This window comes from Cuculus canorus, chromosome 3, assembly GCF_017976375.1.
Source record: "Cuculus canorus isolate bCucCan1 chromosome 3, bCucCan1.pri, whole genome shotgun sequence".
Lineage (NCBI taxonomy): Eukaryota > Metazoa > Chordata > Aves > Cuculiformes > Cuculidae > Cuculus > Cuculus canorus.
In genome coordinates this window covers 81,763,470-81,783,927 of record NC_071403.1, presented here as the reverse complement: position 1 = coordinate 81,783,927, position 20,458 = coordinate 81,763,470, and the positions used below count along the sequence as shown (strand labels likewise).

The following is a 20,458-nucleotide window of genomic DNA, read 5'->3' as shown; positions in this document are numbered from 1 at the left end:
TGCATCCATGTGGCACAAGTTGTGGGTCATTTCTTATTAAAAAATAGAACAAAAAAAACCCCACTCACCATAAGACATTTCTTGCAGTTGTGTTTTTCTATGCTTCTCAGAGCTGATAAAATAGCATTGCCTGTAGTTGTTTTTTTGCCTTTTTTTTTTTTTTTTTTCTGTCCTTAGGAAATGCCAAAATAAATTAGCCACATTATAGCAAACTAATCTTGTGACTACACATTGCAGAGTTCCTCTGTTCTGGAACATCATGGTATCTATGCTTCTTGGACAGATACTGCCTATGGCATTCGCTGTTACAGCAATGCGTGTCTGCTCTCAGACTAGTGTCTATAAATGGCACAACTTCCCCTGCCGTGAGGTCATGGGGACAGGCTTTGGGATGGAGGAAAAGTGCCTTTCCTCTTGAGCTCTGCAATGAGGAGGGGCATTCTGCAAGGAAGTCTGCCTTTTTTTTTTTCCTCTCCTCCTCGCAGTTGTCAATTTGGAGATTCTCCCAGCTTATTTCACAGCCAGTTTTAAGCCTTTTAAATTAGCTTTATACTGATACACCAATAGGATGTCTATATGTGCTCTTAGCACTATCTATTTAGAGAGATGAAAGCAAAACTTAAGGTAATATTTCTCTCTCTCTCTGCTTAAAATCAAGCTAAAGAGTAAGAATTGTATGAAAGGCCTGTGCTTCCTTAGAACATATGCTGTGTCCTGTGGTATGATACCAACATTGTATCATAAATGGCATGATATGAAATGGAGATACAACTGCTCTAAGGCAAAGCCGCTGCGGTACCACCAACCTTCACTGTGATGAGCTCTGTTGGACTGGTCCTGTCCCTCTGTATATGCATGTTTTTATATCTTTTATGTATCTTCGGTATCTAATTAATGAACTCTCAAAGCAAGGGCTGCTAATAAGTCATTCTGTCAAGGAAAGACCATGTGAGAAGCACAGGATTCAACTATGTGTGGTCTGCAAAGTTTTAGAAGTGTTGGGCCATCTCGTATAGAATCATAGAATCACTAGGTTGCAAAGGACCCACTGGATCATCGAGTGGAACCATTCCTAACACTCCCTAAACCATGCCCCTCAGCACCTCATCCACGCGTCCTTTAAACACCTCCAGGGAAGATGACTCAACCACCTTCCTGGGCAGCCTGTTCCAGTGCCCAATGACCCTTTCCATGAAAAAATTTTTCCTGGTGTCCAGCCCAAACCTCCCCTGACAGAGCTTGAGGCCATTCCCTCTTGTCCTGTCCCCTGTCACTTGGGTGAAGAGGCCAGCTCCCTCCTCCCCACTCCATACAGAGCAAGTCCCACGTATCCTGAGACCCGTCATCTCCATCTTGTGTGTCTGGTGTTTCCAGCACAGCCAGGGCGCACAGCATGGCACGTGGCTGAGGAGGTCACCTGTGCATGGCTTGGTTCTTAGGCATTGGGCAGTCCCAGTTGTGGCACCAAACTTCAACTTGCTTTTTTCTGTTGCAGAAGTAAGTGTGTAGTAGAGATGTAGATGACGCTAACCAGGGCTTATGAGTGTTAAGCTAAATATAAAACAACTTGATCATGGCAAGCACATAAGAGGGTTCAGCAAATGTTTGTATTGATTAAACTATTAACAAGAATAGCAAATCCCATTACACTAATTGTTATTACATTGCTTTCTTACCCTCTCCTTCCCTGAATGTTTTTCCTAGAATACAGTAAACACAGAGAAGGAAATTTCTCACCTCGTGGGGCCTGGCTGCCTGAAACACCTCCCAGGCATTTGCTGAGAGGGGAACAGAGCTGTCTGTGTGGCTAACCTCTGCTCAGGAGAGGAAAGTTTGGAGAAAAGTTCCCCCCAAAAGAGAGATCACTAGTAAGAGAATGACAGTGCTGAGGAGCGTTTAACCCTGGGGGATGCTGACTTAGTATCTTTTGACAGGCATGCAGACATCCAAGAAGGAACAGTATCAGCTCGTAGATTCATTATTAACACTTTCTCAAATGACGAAATGATGGGTTCATGTAACCATCTTCCCTCTGTTTCGTCATCACCACTAACATTTTGCTTCCATCAGGAAATTATTTTACTGTATTAAGCAGGAAGACTTGTTAGATTTGAAGTCCAATTCTGTGTTTCCTTAAAAAAAATTGAATTTTTGCAGTTGGGATCAGAGAGATGGAACAGGTCTTTGGTCATCAGTTGTCACTGCTCAGAGTTGTAGGACAGAGGGTTTGGAGCTAAAGGTTTGTTTTCTTTAAATAGACTTATAGCCAAATTACATTTCTTCAAATGGCTCAATGTGATCTATTGGGGAAAAAAAATATTTGTGGGAAGTGTTTTTTCTGAAAACTTTCATCAAAACTTGGATTTTTTCAAGGATTTCTGAAAATCCCTGAGTTTAATGGCAGTATGGTTGGGAGGGGGATGTCCCAAAAAATATTGGTAAAACCTTTTGGATAGGTTTGTAGGCTTTAAGAGCAAGTTACTTTAATTTTTTTGTTATACATTAGTGATGAAACATACAAGACTATTTAAGGAATTCAAATCCCTCGTTCCCACTCAAACTAAAAGCAACTGGGCATTCAGATCCCTTAGTCAGCTTCAACAGTCTGTAACTTCAGTGTCGGTTTGATACAGCTGATTTGTGTTAAACATACTTTTAAATACAGTTACAATTTATCACATGGTGGTATTGCCTCACAGTCATAATTTTATGCTTGTGTGCAGTATTTCTTTGTATCCCAATGGACCAGAAAGCTTTATAAATAAATCTAGGCCATTCCAAAGTCCTCAGGCAAGCCAAACTTCCACTGAAGTCTTCATAAGCTTTGTTCACATAATGTCTCTAATTTCAGACCATGAATGCTACTGTATAAGTAAGCAGGTGTCATCCTTTGAGTGAAGGTCACTTTGGGGGAAAAAAGCAGGAGCCACATAGCAGCCCACATACATCCCCTGCAATAGTTCAGAGGAGAAAATGATAGTTATCAGCTGAAATTGCTCAAGGTTATTTGCACAGAATGGGATTACGCGCCAAAGGAGTTAACAACTCTGACTCAAAATGGGGTTCTGGCTAAAGGAAACCTTTCCTGGGACTTTCTGCAGAATATATGGGTTTAGCATTATTCACATAATGAGTTACTTGCCAAATACATCAAGACTAAAAGCCCAAGCTTTTCACCCAGGAATTTTCTGCTTTAGCATGTTCTCTTCCAATGCTTTGATGTTCTGGAATTAAAATGTTTGTTTTCAGTCTGCCTTGATATTAAGCTGGTTTAATGTCTTATAGAAGCTCTTTTGAAATCTTTGCTTTTCCTCTCTGGATCCAGCTCCCTGGGTGGGTGATGCATCTTTTATCATCAGTCGGGCAGTTCTTAGTTGTGACTTTAGATAATAAAAACCAAGCCCTAGCACTTTTCTTCCCAGCAGAGTTCTTCCTTTATTTCCTTTCACCTCAGATTTGTTTTTTCTCTGTATATGCATATTCCTGTGTGTGCAGCACTGTACTGTACAACCCAAAATTTCAGTGTCTGGGTGTCCTTTTTCTTAAGGATTGAACTTGCCAAGGGAGTTGGAGACCCATCTCATGGTTCAGGAGGTGATTTCTGTCTTCACCTGCAGTTTTTCCTTGTCCTGTGATTGAAGTTGCCACTCACTCCTGCCCTGCCCGGAGTCTGTCACTTCAGTTGTGCTCCTTCTCATAGCATCTTTTGATTGTGGCATGACAGTGTTAACATGTAGCATTCCTTGGGTTTCCTTCCTGGCTGAAAGACATCAGGAGAGTTTTAGCTTTTCAGTGCTGTTCAATCATTTCAACTGCCTTCATCTAGACTCTGTCATTTTACTGTATGCCCTCCCTCCTCACACCTGCACTGTATCACTGCTGCTGCAGCAGCTGCCAGTGAGCACATTGCATTGAGGGAACAGACTTTATTTCCACCTCTGTGTTCAATGTAGCACCTACAGCAAGCTTTATAGCCCTGATCTGAAACAAGGAAAGGTCCAAGCAAATATGCTACCGAGAACTAGACACCTGAAGGAAGACTGTTAGAGCCAGGCACCCTCTCCCCTTTGGGAAGAAAAGATCAGACCAACCAGTGGGGACACCTGAGGATCCATTTCATTTGCTATCTTACTCTTTTTTTCCCTGTCCATTTATTGCTTGGATCAATAAACGAGGTGAGTCGCAGCAGGCTCTGGGTGCTTTTTCTGAAGCAGGGATGTTGGGGAATACACCATTTCAGTTCTCCTAACTGTGTGCTAGAGTAAATGTAATTCAAGAGCCATTAGAGCCTGCAGCAGGGAGAATACAGGAACTGTGGAGTGATCTATGCCATGATCCAGCAATGAACCAGCTATAGGATATTTTTGGTTTTGCCCTTCAAAAGCAAGTACTATGCCTCTTAAATTCCAGCAAGATGCCAGAGAGCAGCTAATGCTCTGCTTCAGTGTTGCAGACTGAGCAGGTTGATCTTGTGTTTGCTACCAATCTGAATCTACTGCAGCTCTGGCTGCAGCGCTCAGAGGAAGATTTACTCACACAGCGGCACACTCTACAGCACCACCCATGCCTCCTTGCTGAGAGAGCCTGTCCCTTTGCTATCCTGGTGATTTTGGAGGCAGTGCCTGCAGGGCAGAACTGAGCTCTGGGTAAACACACACCACCAAAGCCAATGACAGACCTTAAAGAAGGTTATGTGTCAGTATTTGCATTAGTTATTTAATGCACATTTGGGTCACATCATTTGATCTGATGTGAGATTTGTACGTATGTGCAACAAGCACCAGCGTTGACAGCTGTGGTTTTACATTTGGTTAGGATAGTATAGGGCAGCATTTACCAGTTAAGGGAATGCAAGCTAAATTTGGCTTGTCTTTGCCCCTCAGGTGGCAGGTTGCATGTGGCTATGCCCTGGGCTAGACTCCTTGAGGCCAGGTTGGTACAGAAAGGCAGAATCCTTCAGGTGTCAGGGTGCTGGAGGGGGGCACAAGGCTCCTTGAGGCTGCTTTTCTGGCCCTCCACAGCCCTCTTCCTACCAGCTGGACCACCCTTCTTTGCCCCAGCTGGTTAGCTTTGTCAGGTGCATATAACTATGCTATAAGCATGCTGTCTCACCTCTCAGTTTTTGAACTTTGGTAGAGGCACAAGGAGCTGCAGGCTTCTCTTCAGGAAAGTCAGGGCATGGTTCAGTGAGCAAAAGAGGATCGCAACACAGAGGGCTGCAAACAGAAAGTGCTGCTGTTTCAACCACTAACCTGATAGCAAAAGAGAACATTAATATGTCCAAAAGAAATACATCTTCAGCGCAGGCTTTATGGGCTTCAGATGCCAGAGGCACTGCTCCCCCATCTTATTCGTACTCTAGCTCATTTGCACAGGGGCTGTGGAGACAGCAGGAGGGCTTGGGCCAGCAAGGGTCTGCTCACAAGCTGAGCTCCCTCCATGCTGTGCGAGTGAGCGCTGTACCCCTCAGATGCAAACTAAGCAATGGTAGCCAGCACTGGGCATCTAGAAGGGTGACCACAAACACTGAATCCCTCCAGAGCTGGCTGTCTGGGAACTGGAGCAGGGGCTTGTGAAGAGCAGTGGTAGAGCTGGTGAGTCAGGGTGTTAGATGGAAGATTTATCGGTTATTTACCCATTCACTTTAGTGATATACTACGCATCTAATATCTGTCACCTGGGAAAGGAGGAGACAATACCTGTTTTTTCTACTATTTCACATAGGAGTGCTTAGCTGCCTGCTCTTACAGCCTTTTTGTCGTTCTTCACTCTACTAAGAAAGGAAAGGGCACTGGGGCTCTGCAGCCAGAGTCATCATCTCCCCGAGGCCAGAGTCTGCTTCTAGTGTTAAGGCTCTTACAAGCCTGAAGAAGACTTTCAAATGGTGACATGTCTTGCAGAAGAGATTTAGCAGGGAACTAAATAATATTGTTTGTAAGGCAAACAAATTTATGATGTAAATAAGTAACTATAAATGAACATGACATGTAATTAAATAAAGTCATGCTTTAATTAGCAGGTTATTTCTAATCAGGAAGTCTTCCTTCCTATAAACAGCTAGCCCTGACAACAAACCTCTCTGTGAATGCTAAGGCAGCATTTTTTCTTTGTGAAGAGCTAACCAAGAGTAGAACTTTTGCTGCCTGATAATGGCCCAGTGCTGCTGGCTACTGAATCATATTTTGTGGATGGGAGCTATGGCATTTTTTCCATGCCAGAAGGAGGGATCTCAGGTGGCCCCTAGGATAGTGGGAGCTTTGCAGAGCTCGTTCTGAACACATTGGCTCTGTGCTACCCAGATGGTCTACATTACAAGACCAGCCTGCAAAACCAAGAGTTTTCCAGAATATTTGCTAACAACTTTGAACACGTGTTTTAAACTGTTGATGACCAACCCTGGTGAGGAGTGGCCATGAACAAGGACTTTGTTTCTGAAGTTCAGAAAACCACATTAAGGAAGTAACTTACTGGCTATAACATTTTTAAGACATTTTCCCCATCACCTAGACACTGTCAGAGAAATGCTATATAGTCAATCATACTTGACTGCTACAAGTGGTTCCTACCTGGAGCCTTGAAAACCTTCTTCCTTTTGTAAGAGGTTTTTCTCTTAGGTAACGTGTGTATGTCTGGTTCCTCCTCTTCTTCCCATATCAGGATTGATGGCTTCTTCATCAGCCCATACATGCCTGCCAAATTAACAAGGTGTGAGCTAAATTAACTCACACACCTCATTTTTGAATTACATCATGATCTTTCTCCAAAGACATAATGGGTACAGATGAAATATTGCCATTTGCAACTACTTCTAATTAAAAACCTGAACATAATGAGCTCTATAGCTGCCATCCACACGGGACGAGGGAGGCCATAGTTTGCAAGACTTACAGCACTAGAAGTAGAGCTGGTCAAAAGACAGTTATTCCTCCTTGCGCCCATCAAAATTTGTTGCTACACATTCCATTAGAATTTCAAATCTTTTTTTTTAACAGTTCCTAAAAGTTATTTTTATGAAACTTTCGGAAACAATCCCATGAGTTATACAAAGAGGCAATAGAAAATGAATGGGAGAGAACCCTGCTTTGTGAACAACCTCATGCACTTGAAATGGCTCAGCAACACGCCGTGATGTCAGATTATTTGCAGAAAATGAAATCAATTCTATGATAATCCAAACATTAGCAAATTACTTTTCTTAGAAGCAAAGCAAACAAAGTATTTTCCAAGAAAAATTAAATGGCATTTATTAGAAACCATCACTCAGTGGGACTTGTTCTTTTTCAAGCACTCATTCCTTTTGTAATGGTAAGCCATTGCATCTGAGTATCATACAGGGACAAATTAAGGTTTAAAAAGTTTTCTGCTCTGTAGGGGAAATGAATTGGAACAGGGGCCTGTTTCTCTGTGGCGTAGTGAATAATCTTAGAGAGGGGATTTTCATGTTTGCTTACCTATCTTCAAAACAGGCTGCCAAAGGGATCTGCCCTGTAAAAACTGAGCATCTGCTTAGGGGACTGTACTTCCTTGAAACCTGGAGGTGGCTCCAAGTTGTCTCCAGACAGTGCATGGCAGGGAGAGTGGAAAGGGTGGCTGCTGGTTGAGGAGAAGGTGACTTCCTGCTTGAACGAAGAAGTGACCTGCTGTGCTCTAGGGAAAGAGAGCTGGAATACGGTATTGAAGAAAATACCTCATTAGTGTCCTAAGGACGGTCTATGGAAAGCTTTGGATGAATTTTTCTGGCCAAGAATCATCCCTCTCTGTTCTGTGTTTGCCGAGAGCTGTAAAGACAGCTGAAAGCTGGAAGCAAAGGCCCTGAAGATGGTGCTCAGCTCCTGTTATCTGACTGTTCATATCTGTAATGCTGGCCCTGAGAAAAGTGACTTAGGCTGAACTTCTGATTCACATATATCCTGGACCAAACTGCCTAATGGTTTAACTCATTAAGTCACTCTCATATGTCAGATATTTATAGTATATCTCATTTATTATATCTGATTAATAAAGGGCTGTGCAACATGTATGTAAGTGATGCTGGACTAATCGTGGTTCACGGCACGTCCCTCTGGGAGAAAGCAAAAAGTCTTGCCTTGTCCCCAGTCTTCTCTGTTTCAGCACTTTGCAATTGCTGCTTCTCAGAAAACTGCAATAAGATTTAGTCTTCTTTTACCTGTTCCCATGTTTTAGTTGCAGACATATTTATATTGTCTTAGTTGCATTGTCTTATTTTGCATCAGATAAAGTGAATCCATGATTGGCACACACAGAAATGACCTGTACGCTGGAGCTGATGACATGAATAAAAAAGTCTGCTAGAGAGGTCTAAAGAGAGATAGATGCAGAGAGCAAACAGATGACAGTAGCATTCCTCTTGACACCTCTCTTTCCAGCGTGCAAACATTTGGGGACATCACTTCTGTTGTGTTCTAGATCTTTTTTTTTAAAGGCTGTAATTTCTTCTCATATTTTTGCCTGTATTTTTATTTTCTGGACCTTACAAAAATAAATAATACTGAAGTCTGCTGTTCTTGAATGAATGGAGAAGAAGGGAATGGTCTCTCCCTTTATGGTTTGCTACCTGGTAAATTAGTCAACACTGTATGTATGGTTATTGGAACTGCTTGGGAATTTTCTGTCAGGATGTTTATTCATTGGAAAATGTGGTCTCCATAAACGGAAAGCAGGATGGAAATTCTAATTGCTAGCGAGAACTAAAAGCTTTCCTGATTCTATACAAGTCTCAAGTAGAAAGAAAAGAGAGAAAATGCATTTTTAATATATATAAATATGAAACTGCAAAGGTGACCAGAGAAAAGGAGTGGAAGGTAAGTAACCTGAAAGGTGTTATAGCTCAGTTAATTTAATAATCACCACTTAAAATGGGAGTGGGGTAAACAAGGCTCTACTGGAGAAGAGGCACTTGGTCTTTTATGGTAAAAGGGAAGTCTAAATACAAAAAAGATTTAGAGGGACTAGAAAAATCAAAACTTTCTGGGTTATTATATTTTGGCACAGCTCTAAGGCTTGAACGGGCTTGTGCAGTGCGTATTGTTGTGTGTCCACCTTTAGGGCAAGGCAAAATGGAATTTGAACACCACCACCTCTCTTAACCGCTGGGAATGGTTCTCTAATGACAAACTTTTTACAGCAGGAAATACAAATGCTATTCAGTTATTGAAAATGAACTGTTTGTTATTCATCAGTCCATTGTTTTAAAAAGTTAACTCCATCTAGTCTGAGGTTAGAAATGAATGCTACCCGGTGCAGCTATTTGTCAGGATAGTTTCGTATCAGACAGCTCATAAGGTTCAAATCATTTGACCAGACCAGGGCAATGCATACTTAATAATAAATGCAGTCCTAGAAACTAAGGAAAACAGCCCAAGAACAGAAGGAAGGCTCTGGTTTTCAGACAATTTCTTCATAACAAATCATTAGACTAACTATAACTAGGCATCAAGTTTACGAGTTTTTTGCCACACATATTTACAATCCAATAGTCCTGAAAAACAGGTTGTTTTTTTTCTCTTTTCCTTAAAAGTCTGGTGGCAGGCTGTTGTCTGGTCTAAACTGCTAACATTTTTTTGAAGACAATATTACTAAGTCAGCCTCCCTTGGGGCAAAATTCAGCTCTGTGCTGGAATTTTCAAGAGCTTTGGTACCACAGACTGTACCTGCCAAACATTTCCTCCCAGAGCCTCCGCAGGGAAGCAGAGGAAAAGTTTAACACCAACAGCAAAGCTCCTGCGGCGGAGCTGACCACAGGTCTGGAAAAGTGCTCTCTGCAGTAGCAAGAACTCTGTAGAAGACATGCCTTTTCCTACTGAAAATGCCACAGGATTTTTTCTGTGTTATCTTGGAGATCTCCGCATAATAAGTGTCAGGAAAAGAGTTTGACAGCTGGATAGAGATTTTCAAGAGAGCAGATTTAAAATCAATAATCTGCTGAAGGTTTCTGTCTCCAAACACTGTAACAAGGGAAGCCAGAGTTACAGAAACCTTTTCTTTCACTTGGCTCTCTTTCCCTGTGAAAAAAAGTCCTCTGGAAAGTTTTCCTGAAGGCTTGAGATGAGAGGTGGAGTAAAAAACCACAGGTGCATGCATGCTCCAAATGAGCTTTCTGATCCTTTTTGCATTATTTTGAAGGGGAAATATATCTGTAGAACTCTTCAAGCTGTAATCCTGGTGTTTTTCCAAAATATTCCTCTGGCCGGAAGCCTTACAGCTGTGGTTAATGAAAGATCATATTTCTAAATTGTTACAAAGTCAAGCTCTTGTTTGGGACATTTTTAAATTAGTGTAAAGGTTATCTTACATCAGTGAATATTTCTAATAATTTACAGACTCAGAGATTAGTTTAGCATCGCGCATAAATGAGAAATAATTTCCATGATAATGTTATTTTTATTTTACCTTGCATCTCTAAGACTGCCAATGGAATTACATGAAAATGCATTGATCATTTGTTTCAAGAACATGTCATAAATATAGATATCTGTCTAGTGATCTCTAAAAATACTCTTCAGTCTTGCATGGTTTAATGATCGATGAAGACTGGAAATGAAACTCATGTCTGCAGTTTGTTGTCAGATAAACTTATACCAGGAGACTAAAATTCATATGAGCTAAATGGGGGCAGTGTGAGCAGGGTATTGCTTTAAGGTGCTAAGGAACACTACTGGCAAAATTTATGAGTCAGCATAACATAAGTATCCAACTTCCTGGGCTTTGTTTGATTTCTTTTTGAGAAATGATCCATTTTGGTTCATGTTGTCTGCAAACATAAGATTTGGAAGAAACCTAAAAAAGGCCATGGCAGCATATGGCTCTTTCACCTCTTTCTCTTTCCATAATATTATAAACAGGGATGCTATTAGCGGTGAGCATGGCAACATGTTCTGAATGCATGCAAATAAAATAACCCACTCTTTAATATATGGCAGACCAGTAAGCATTCTTAATTATGGCTTAAAGATCTTGGTTTGCAAACAGAAATCCTCCAGCCAACAACAAACAGATAAACTAAGCGCTGATGTGCACAGCGGGGCTCAGAGGTCCCTGCTGCATTTTGCAACAAACTGAACTCACTGTTCACAGCTCAGCTCCCGCTTTGCCTGCCCATGTATTTCTATGTGGCTGGCTGCGTGGTTTGTTCTTTTGAAAAGTTGATGAAGTTCTCTGGCCTATAAAATACAGGTAAGGTGAGCTGACTGGACTGATCCCTGCCAGGAATAAAATCAATGATCACATGGAGTCCTGAGGACTCCACAGGATCTGAAGTGCCAGCCCCTTCCAGCACACAGCCTTTCCCCTTGGTTCGGCAGCAGCAATGTGGTTTCAAACCTAAACGGGCTCTGCCCACTGGCCATGAGTGAAGGACAAGGACAGAGGAGGAGGAGAAGTGTTGCTGCAGCTTCTCTGGATTGTGTAACTCTTTTTAATCATGTGTGTTAATGTGTATGTCCAGGGTGCTTAGATCTTGGCAGAGAAGTTGTCGAAACAAGAGGGTTGCAAAAGCATTTCAGGGGAGTGAAAACTGACCTCCCATAAAATGCCCAGAGGTATTGATGCATAGCTTCTTTTGCAAAAAGAAAAAAAAGCACATCAACTATAGATTATTCTTATTTTCAAAAAGAGAAGCTTGAATGGGACGCTCCCTTCATCCTAAAATAAATAGCTCTTCCCCACCTATAGTTTCAGAGTAAGACCTATTTTCTCTGAGTTGCCACATAGCCCTGATGGCAGCTGTATCAAAGTGCTTCTTAGTTTTGATAAATCCCCAAGAGGCAGGAAGGCAATATAGTTGCAAGCCAGTTTTTCAAAACCTTCTGGTGGCTGTGAAAATAACCCATATTAAAGGCACAAAAGCATATAGCTACAAAACTTAATCACTTGACTCACAACTCCAAGCAGTTATTTGCAACCTGGAAAATGCCCTGATTTATCCAAGGAGGCTTGCAGTTGTTGTAGCTCAGTGAAGTTAAATAATGCAGTACTCTTTAAAATTGCATGAGTATATGATTTCGTTTACTTTAGTCGTTCATAATTCCTACTCCTTTGTAGTTTATTGCAATCAATGATTATTGCAGCTGTTCGATCTGTCTCTGAGGTGAGCTGGAAGGGCAGATTGTTATGACTCTTCCTTGCTCATGCCATGCACTAAGCTATACTGTTGCAAAAGAAAGCTCAACTTTCCCTCTGTTCAGTTTCAGAACAAGTATATGGTATAGCCTTTTATCTTGGGGTGACTATAGCACAGAAAAGTGAGTGATGAAGAGTTACAGTCTAATAAAATAATTTGATAGACCACATTAGCATCCTTAGAAAGCAGAAGAATTTCTACAGTGCATCCACACAAGGGAGCAGTTCCAATGTGTTTGTCTCCTGTTCGGGCCCACCATAGGGTCTCGCTTTCTGGATCTCTTGGTCACAAAAATGCATCCATGGTCTAAACTGTATGACTAACCAAAGTAGGTGAATGCTGAAGGAGAGGTGAAAGGCAAATGAAAGTAGCAAGAGAACAAAAATAATTTGATCCTTAGAAAAGATGGGGACTGCCCAAAAGGCCATGGGCCTTCCAGAAGCCTGGATACTTCAGTGCTCTCTATAGTTCTCCCAGCACCTCAGTGCACAGCCTTGAGCAAGCAACTGTAGGTGTGTACATCCATCCTTGCCCCAGGATTAGCTACACTTGCTACTCTTGGTGTTACTGCCCTCATAGCTCTGCTCAAAGAGGTTGAGTGGGTATTCCCTGTTGTATAAAAGAAAGCTGGATTAATTAAATTCACCTGTTTAAATTGATTAAATGATCCAGGCAGTCTTGCCGGGACTGACTGAAGAAGTGGTCATAAGAACCACTCTGCTAGTAGCATCATAGGGATGAGAACAGATGGCCAAGGATGACAGTCTGTTATCTCCCACTGGTCTAGCTGTCTGCACAGGGAGCTTTCTCCAGACCCTTTGCTTCTGAGAACAACCATTTTGCACTGGTCTGAAACACCACAGTGAAGTGTAGGGTTATAAAGAGTATTTCAGATATGGGAACCTAAGATTATTTAGAAAATAATATTATTATTTCCATGAGTTATTTCTCTACTTGTGAAAAAGGTATTGTCCTTCCTATCTCGCAGATAGGAAGAAAAGGAAGCTGATAAAATACCAAAAATCCAGCAGTGGTCATGTTTTAGCTGAGATTCAGGTACAAGAAATGAAGTCCTGGCCCTATGAAAATCACCAGGACTCTTGCAATTAACTTCATCATGGCAGAGACCTGAATGAACAGAGGGAGGCTGTGCTGTGCACCAAAAGCACTCCTCACGTAAGTATCATCTGCCCTGCAGAAACCTGAGGCATTACAGAGGAATGGAAGAAAATCAAGCAAAGAGAAGGTAGGTGGAAATGACTGGGATGGGTGATGGATGGTAGCCCAGTAGGACATACTGTGAGGAGTGGGAAAGAAAGAGTGGAGAACAGTGTGACAGTGTAGTGGGAAACCTTCTTTATTAGGAAAGAAGGATGGTGGGTCCCCAGAGTGCTCTGCGATTGTGGCTGCTCTATGCGCTTCAGCGATGATCTACAGACCCACAGATGTTATAAAGTTTGGCAGAGCCCAGCTTGGAGTGCAGAAAGCCCCTGAGAGACTTTGAAGACACCAAAAGGAGAAGACAGGATCTCCCAAGAGACTAGAGGTACTTTGGGTGCAGCTAAATTAAAAACACAGTTTGAATAATCTCTAAATCACAAGAAAGGCTGAGACCAGATGTGAAACAGTGGTTTCTCCATTCTGTCTTGTAACAATAGTTGAATTTCGGGAGCTGAACTTTATTCAGGCTGGCAAGGCAGTCACTTGCCAGTGTTTTGGGCCTGCTCTTCTTGGCAAAGCCCAAGGCAGCCAGTCTTTGGGCATGGAGCATGATTTCTCATAGCCTTGTGTCCACTGTGCTTGTGTGTGAGATAAGCTGAACCCCAAGGTACTGTAGCAACAGAGGCTATAGCAATTAATCACACCAGCACTCTGGTTGTCTGAACTCTTCTTGAATCAGGTCAGGTTGCTTTCTATTGGGAAAATTGGGATTGCTACCATCTCCACATTTTTAACTCCTTGCCCTACCCCACCCTTCCTGTAGTCAGTCCTGAAAATCATGAAGCAACTGCCAGCATTTCCAGGCAACGTGCCCAAAGAGCAACACAGTGCAGCAATTTCTCAAGCAGCTCGATCCCAGAGCACTTGGACGCAATGCCAAGAGCTCTTGCAATATTTGACAGTATGAGCTCAGTTACTGAAGGTGAGCAATTAAGACTCCTTCTCTCCTCTTTCCCCTCACACCCATCTCTTTGAACTCCTGGTCAGAGCAAACTTAAACACCTAATCAAAAGGCACCAAAACCTCTAAGTCAGAAGAACCCAAGACGCTTTATGAACCAAGTTAAGCTATCACAAAACATACATTATAAGCTTGGAAGGGAGATGACTTGCATCTCTCTGTCTCTTTGTGTTTTGGTCTCTTTAGAGACCAAACCCAATAGCTACCTCACTTATTTGTACTGCCACCACGAAATAAAGGTGTTGAAAATTTAGGTCTATGGGCCTGTACTAGAATAACAAATAGATTATTTTAATTGTCCTTTTAATTGTAGAAGGAAAAGTGTTTAGGGGATAGTCTTTGCATTTCAAAGGCTGTGTTTATATCAAACAGGTGGGTTTTACTTAAATTACAAGTTATAGTGGTAAAAATTTCCTATGGGGACAATTTATTAAAAAATCATAAAAAACAAGCATAAAAGTTCCTTTCTTTGAAAGCCAAAAAATGCATACATATAGAGTGTGTAAGAACAGTTTTTTAAATGGAGAAAGTTCTACAATGGTTCTGCCATGTCTTGTGTCCCTACAGCACAAACTGTCTTCCCTCCTTGTTTAAATACTGCTGACTAAATTGTATGTTGCATGTGGGGACCTACCGACCAAATCTTTTGATTTGGTTTAAATTCTTTGATTATCAGTCAGTTGGTAGCAGGTGTTCACGTTCACACAACCCATGCCAAAAATATTACAGCAAATCTGGCAGAATAAATACTAGCACTGATTCAAAACTGCTAACAAAGAAATACAAGAAAACAGTGAGGTTTCTTTTTTCCTTCTTCTCCCAACCCCTGCCCCAACACAGTGCTTTGATCTGCCATGCAATTGGGTCAGAGCTCAGGAAATATATTTTAGCATCCCCATCTGTGATGTGAATACTATGCTGAAGATCTTAAGTGTAAAACCTCACAGATCCTAAATCAAGTACCCCGTCAGGAAAAAAAAAAAAAAAAAAAAGACCTGCAAAAGCCTAGTTAACCTGTACCATGATCAAAGTTACCAAAAGCAAAAAAGAGAGGAATCACTGGCCCAGATCCTCATTTAATTAAACCAGCATAGGCTCATGGAAGTCACCAGCTCCCACATAGCATTACTGGTTCAGAAAGTCTCTCTGTCAGTTTCCAGAGCAGGAGTATGCTGATACTCATATTGGGGAGCTTTTAGGCCTTCTGTATGTAGGTGGGTTTTACCAGAACAAATTTTCCAGCATAAATAAGACTAAACGTTCATTCCAGAAACCCTCATCAGTGTGCAGGGCTCCTGGTCCTTGAGCCTACAGGCTGCTAATGACTGGGGGATGTATCCCAGGCCATATGGAGTTGTACAGGATCTGACTGCAGGCATTTCTGGTCTGCTGGGTGCTTCTGAGAAGAAAAGCAATGTGCAAACCTGTGCTGTTGGGCCCTGAATAGCTGCAGCTAGCCACAGGTATGGGCTAGGATTTCCTACCACCTCTCTGAAGGGTGTCTGCAGTAGGGGAAGCTTTGTGGTGCATGCTCTAACACCCCAAATGTCCTTCCTCTGCAAAGCCTTTGACTACAATGAAAACTTCAGTGCTGGGCAGGAATGTGAAGGGTCTCGTTATTTTTCATGGTGAGATGTGGATGCTTCTCAGAGATCTCAGATCAGTGTGAGGAAGCAGAGAGGCTGCCCTGTGAGCCTCAATGGGAGCCTCCGAGAAACCAGAGACAGAAGAGCAAGGAGGAGTGAGATGGAAAGCTGGAGAAGAAAGGAGACTGCACAGGGAAGCAGTGAGAGCTTCACTGGTTAGATGTGCCTCAGTGAGATTCACAGCAGAGAAGAGTTGGCCTCTTCTCTTCTAAGCCTGCAGTCCTGTGGGCAGTGAGTTTATGGCCCTAATGTCCGAGGCTGGATTTTCTGTCACTCCCAAGCGGTGTAAAATAATGGCTGTGAGGACAGAGACTCCTCGACAGCAGAGCTAATTTTAGCTAGGGCCTAAGCCAGCCTGCTCATTGGCACCCTTCACCATACCTAGAAAGAACTGGGGCAATTCCCCAGCAGAAGTGCTTACAGCCACCCCCTCAGTACCACACTTGCCCTGTGCTGTCCCTGGTGAGCTCTGCATGTTGCTTTCTGACCCATATCCCTACAGACATGATGGCAGCATGGTTCGGAAAGACAGTCCCAATGTGACAGCCAAAGCTCTGACCTGGCTGTTTCTCATGAATCTCACAGCAGGCAAGAAGCCAAGACGGGCATCAGGTTTTTTAATCCAGAAGAGGTTAAAAATTAGATACATCATTTCATCTCAGGTCATTGCCTGAGTCTCTGCTACCCCTTATTCATCCCTGTGTTTTCTCCATAGAATAATCTCAGCCTTCTATGCCTTGGTGGGATTTTCTCCCCCTTGTTCCTTGGCCTACCTTGCCTTCCTCCAGGGGCTAGGGTCTACTGAGGCCTTTCACAGCCACCAGAGCAGGCTCTTTCCCCTGGAAAAAGCAAATTTTTTGTTTTGCGCAACAAAATGCAATGCACTTAGAGTGTTGTAACCCGTTTTCTAAAGCATTCTTGCCTCCCGTATTTGCTGGCAAGCTACAATGATCTCACAATCTTGTTCATTTTGGTTTCTGCTGTAGGCACAACCCACAAGTTTGCCCTGATAGTTACCTTCCAGAGACAAGTGGCTTTCTATGAAGGTCTTCACTGTCTTCTGGTACTCATCCTCAGTCATGTGGAGCTGGGCTACCTCCATGCTTGAAGAGCATTCTTCTTCCATAGATGTCCCCTCCTCTTGAGGAGGCCAGTGTGCAGCTGACACCCTGAAACCTGCTTTATCCAAGTTCCTTGCAAACATCCTCCCAATGGAGCTGTTGGATACGAGAATTACAATTGCTCTCCCCTTCACATCAATATTCCTCTCCATAATGCCAAAGGAGAAGATGATAACGAAGCAGGTCAAAAATGCGATGGCAATGCATACAAAGGCATAAAAGAGGCAGGAAAGGCTCGTCGCAAGTACTAAGTCTATAGCCAACAAGAAGAAATGCTGCAAGAGAAAAATCATTGTTGGAAGGATTAGCTGCCACCACCTCCTCGCTCGGAAGCGAGCTGAGAAATCTACTAGGAGTCACTGTGTGCAGCCACGCTGTTATAAAGCCACACAGCATTGCAAAACATGTAAAGGCAAGTCAAAACCTCATGGGAAGAATGAATCATTATCTAGAAGACAGCAACAATGGAGATTTTCAAACCACGTACACCTTCAGGAAAGAGCAGTGCTGTGCTTGTCTTGGCTTTGCTGTGCACTTGGATGCTCTGTGAGGTTGGAATTTAAGGATTCCTTTTTGTAAGGGCATCTCATCATGTGTTCCCTTTCAGGCAGTGATGCACATAGGTTATTTTGAAGCTGCCATTTTTTAAGGGATTTCTTAAAGCAGTGTGCACATGGCATTGGGGAAGCCATGGAGTAGAAATAATCCCCGTATCTGCTTGGCATGCTACAACTCTATAAAATCTGTCACTGCCACTATTGTTGTAGAGCAGACAATTTCACTAAGTGTGGGAAAGGACCTGAGAAGACACAGAACAGGAAACCCTGCCCCACCCCATGCAACCAGTTCTTGTTCTGCTGTAAAACATGCCATGCTGGGAGCATCATGCTGCCCAGATGTAGAGGCTAGAAGAAATTTATTCTCGTTGGAGACTAGAGAATAAGCCAGGTGCTAGAAAGGGACCTTTTTGATTGAGGACAGAGATTTTTAGGGAGTGTCTTGCTATTTCTCAGACCAGAAGAGTTTCAAGAGGACAGTGCTATGGCAAGCGGTGTATTTATCCCTAATTATAGAATTGCCCTTTGCACATGGGGCACAGCAGGGCTCCATGCTACAGCTGAAGCCTCTGCAGAATCAGAAAGAGCCCAGCAGACCTAGGATCAAGATCAGCAAAAGTAAACCCTGCATAAGCTTACAGCTTTCTGGCTGTGTGTTTTTACTGCTTTCTCTGAAGCAGCTACTGAGGTGGGAGGAAGATCTTTCCCTTCTTGGGCAAGCTGGCAGTGCTGCTGATCACTACTAAAACTTAAATGTCAGAACCTGCTGTTTAATTAATATCTTCCTATTTTCTTACTATTTTTAATATGGATCAATGAAAAGGGTCCCCCCAGGAAGGCATGTTCAGCTGCGGGTGTTGTGTTGCAGGTGGGGGCATGAGACAGGCTGTCAGCACAACCCACACGCGTTTTACTGGTCTTTCTTGTTTGTCCTCCATGCAAGCATGCAGGTCCCATCTCACGTATTGGTAGTACCGTACTATCATGGCAGTCCAGCTCCAGGTGCTTTTGGGATGGAGTTGCTGCAAGCTGCACCCCAAAACTACCCTGCACACCATTCCCAGCATGTGCATAAACACACAGAGGTTTATTTGAAGCAGACAAAGGGATGCAGGCATCCAGTTTGCCTTTAAATGGTTCATAAGCAGTGAGAGGCAGCAGGGGCTGTATATATTTGGGGGCTCATCATTACAAAGTGCTCTTAAAACTCTCCAAGCTCTGAAAACCAGGCCAGGACATGGCCTGCAAACAGCCTGTGGTGTAAGAGGACCACCTGCACAGCTTATTTAGCAGAAAGTAAGTGCCATCACTACTCCTGGCACAGGAACCATGACTGCAAACCCCTGTGCTTGGCAGGAGGCATATTCTGAGCCAGGAAATCACAGGAGGTCCCTCTCTGTTGGTGAGGATGACACAGCCCAGGCTGTGCTGCAGGGCTCAGCAGGGATAGCGTGTGGCAAAGCAGGGCAGCCACCTCGTGTCAAAGTAGCTGTGGGTGCTGCAGCCTGGGCGCCGCACCAGAGGGTGGGCACTGGCCCTCACCGCCAGTGGGTTGGCAGGAGCAGGTGGCCCTGGCCAGGCTGGTGTGTGTCTCACCAGCTTGAGGCACGAGCAGGGCAAGCTCCTGGCTGCCAGGCTTTGAGTTGGCGGCCCGAACCTCCCGTGTCCTTGTAGTCTTGGCCACCAAAAGCTTACTGTCATTTTTGCTGCCAAAAAGAAAAAAAAAGAAAAAAAAAGATAATCGAAGCATTTCTTCTGCCAGAGATGAGTTTACAACCCCTCCTTGCTAGGTGTACCTGCATGAAAAGCCTCGAAGTACTGGAATCAGGACAGGGCCGCGCTGTGCGGCTGGGAGACAGGCTGCCATCGCCCTTCGCTGCCGCTCAGGCATCTTAAACTGTCACCTGCGGGTGAGGCCCGTTTGAGGATCTCGCTTTGCTTCAGAAGTGGGCAACGCGGGGCAGCGCAGTTCTTTGGGTGCAGGGCGGTTCTCGGTCTCCAAGCAGAACCCTCACGGAGGGCGAGGATTCGCTCCACAGCCAGGCAAAGCTGCGCAGCACCGCTCTGCGCTCACGGAACAGCTCGTGCGGCGCTTCAGCTTTGCCCGAAAAAAAGGCGGGTTTAGAAAGCTGGTGGTTTTCCCAGTGAGCGGCATTGGTCAGCGCTCCGGGCAGGGCGGCCCCAGCCCGGGGAGGGAGGCGGGCAAGGAGGGAGGGAGGTGCGCAGCGATCCGCGCAGCCCCGCCCGCGGCGCGATGCCGCCCCCTGCCGGTGCCCGGTTCCGCCGCCAGGCCGACCCCAGCCCCTCCTGAGATGGGGGATGACTATTTGCATCGTCCTTCTGCGTTAACTCTCGAGGTCCTTCGCAGAAATTCGGTTCTCTGGTTTGCAATGAGGCAAACTGCCAGCTATCCAGAGCCAATGCAGAAATCTTCCTTTTTGTTTTAATCTCCCGAGGGATAATTTCTCTGTTTAGCGGTTCTTCCGCGTTTATGAAAAAAACATTAAAATGAGGGACTCTACTGTGGGTCAGGAAAACACTTCAGAAGCTTTGGTATTTTCTCCCCTGGTACTGAACCGCCTGGGAACGATGAAGGCCTCGGGTCTGCCCCACGATTTGTCTTGCTGTATTCACAAGCATGAAGTTATTTTGCCGGTAGGTGACCCGTGGGGCAGCGGTGACATATCTGCCAGCTCCGCTGCTGGCTGCCGCCCAGCTTGGGCTTTGCACTATAATTACTAAGCTAACTCCTCCAAGGGTTTCCACTGGAGCCTTTCCTAAATGGCATTAACCCTTGGGATGCTACGTCACTTA

At 43.9% G+C, this 20,458-nt stretch overlaps 1 protein-coding gene and 1 long non-coding RNA gene across 3 annotated transcripts in view; one reads left to right on the top strand and one right to left on the bottom strand.

Moving 5' to 3' along the window:
* The window catches only part of PAK5 (p21 (RAC1) activated kinase 5), a 140,719-nt gene that overhangs the window by 1,643 nt on the left and 118,618 nt on the right, over positions 1 to 20,458 (top strand). The window lies entirely within an intron of this gene.
* On the bottom strand, positions 178 to 19,736 carry LOC128851598 (uncharacterized). 2 transcript variants are annotated; one of them, XR_008448928.1, is made up of 5 exons: positions 19,441 to 19,736; positions 16,984 to 19,350; positions 6,567 to 6,689; positions 5,113 to 5,252; positions 178 to 3,760 (listed from the first exon to the last, which is right to left on the bottom strand). It is a non-coding gene; the product is annotated as an uncharacterized LOC128851598 (long non-coding RNA). The 2 variants fall into 2 exon arrangements; XR_008448927.1 differs by having other exon boundaries at positions 5,113 to 5,216.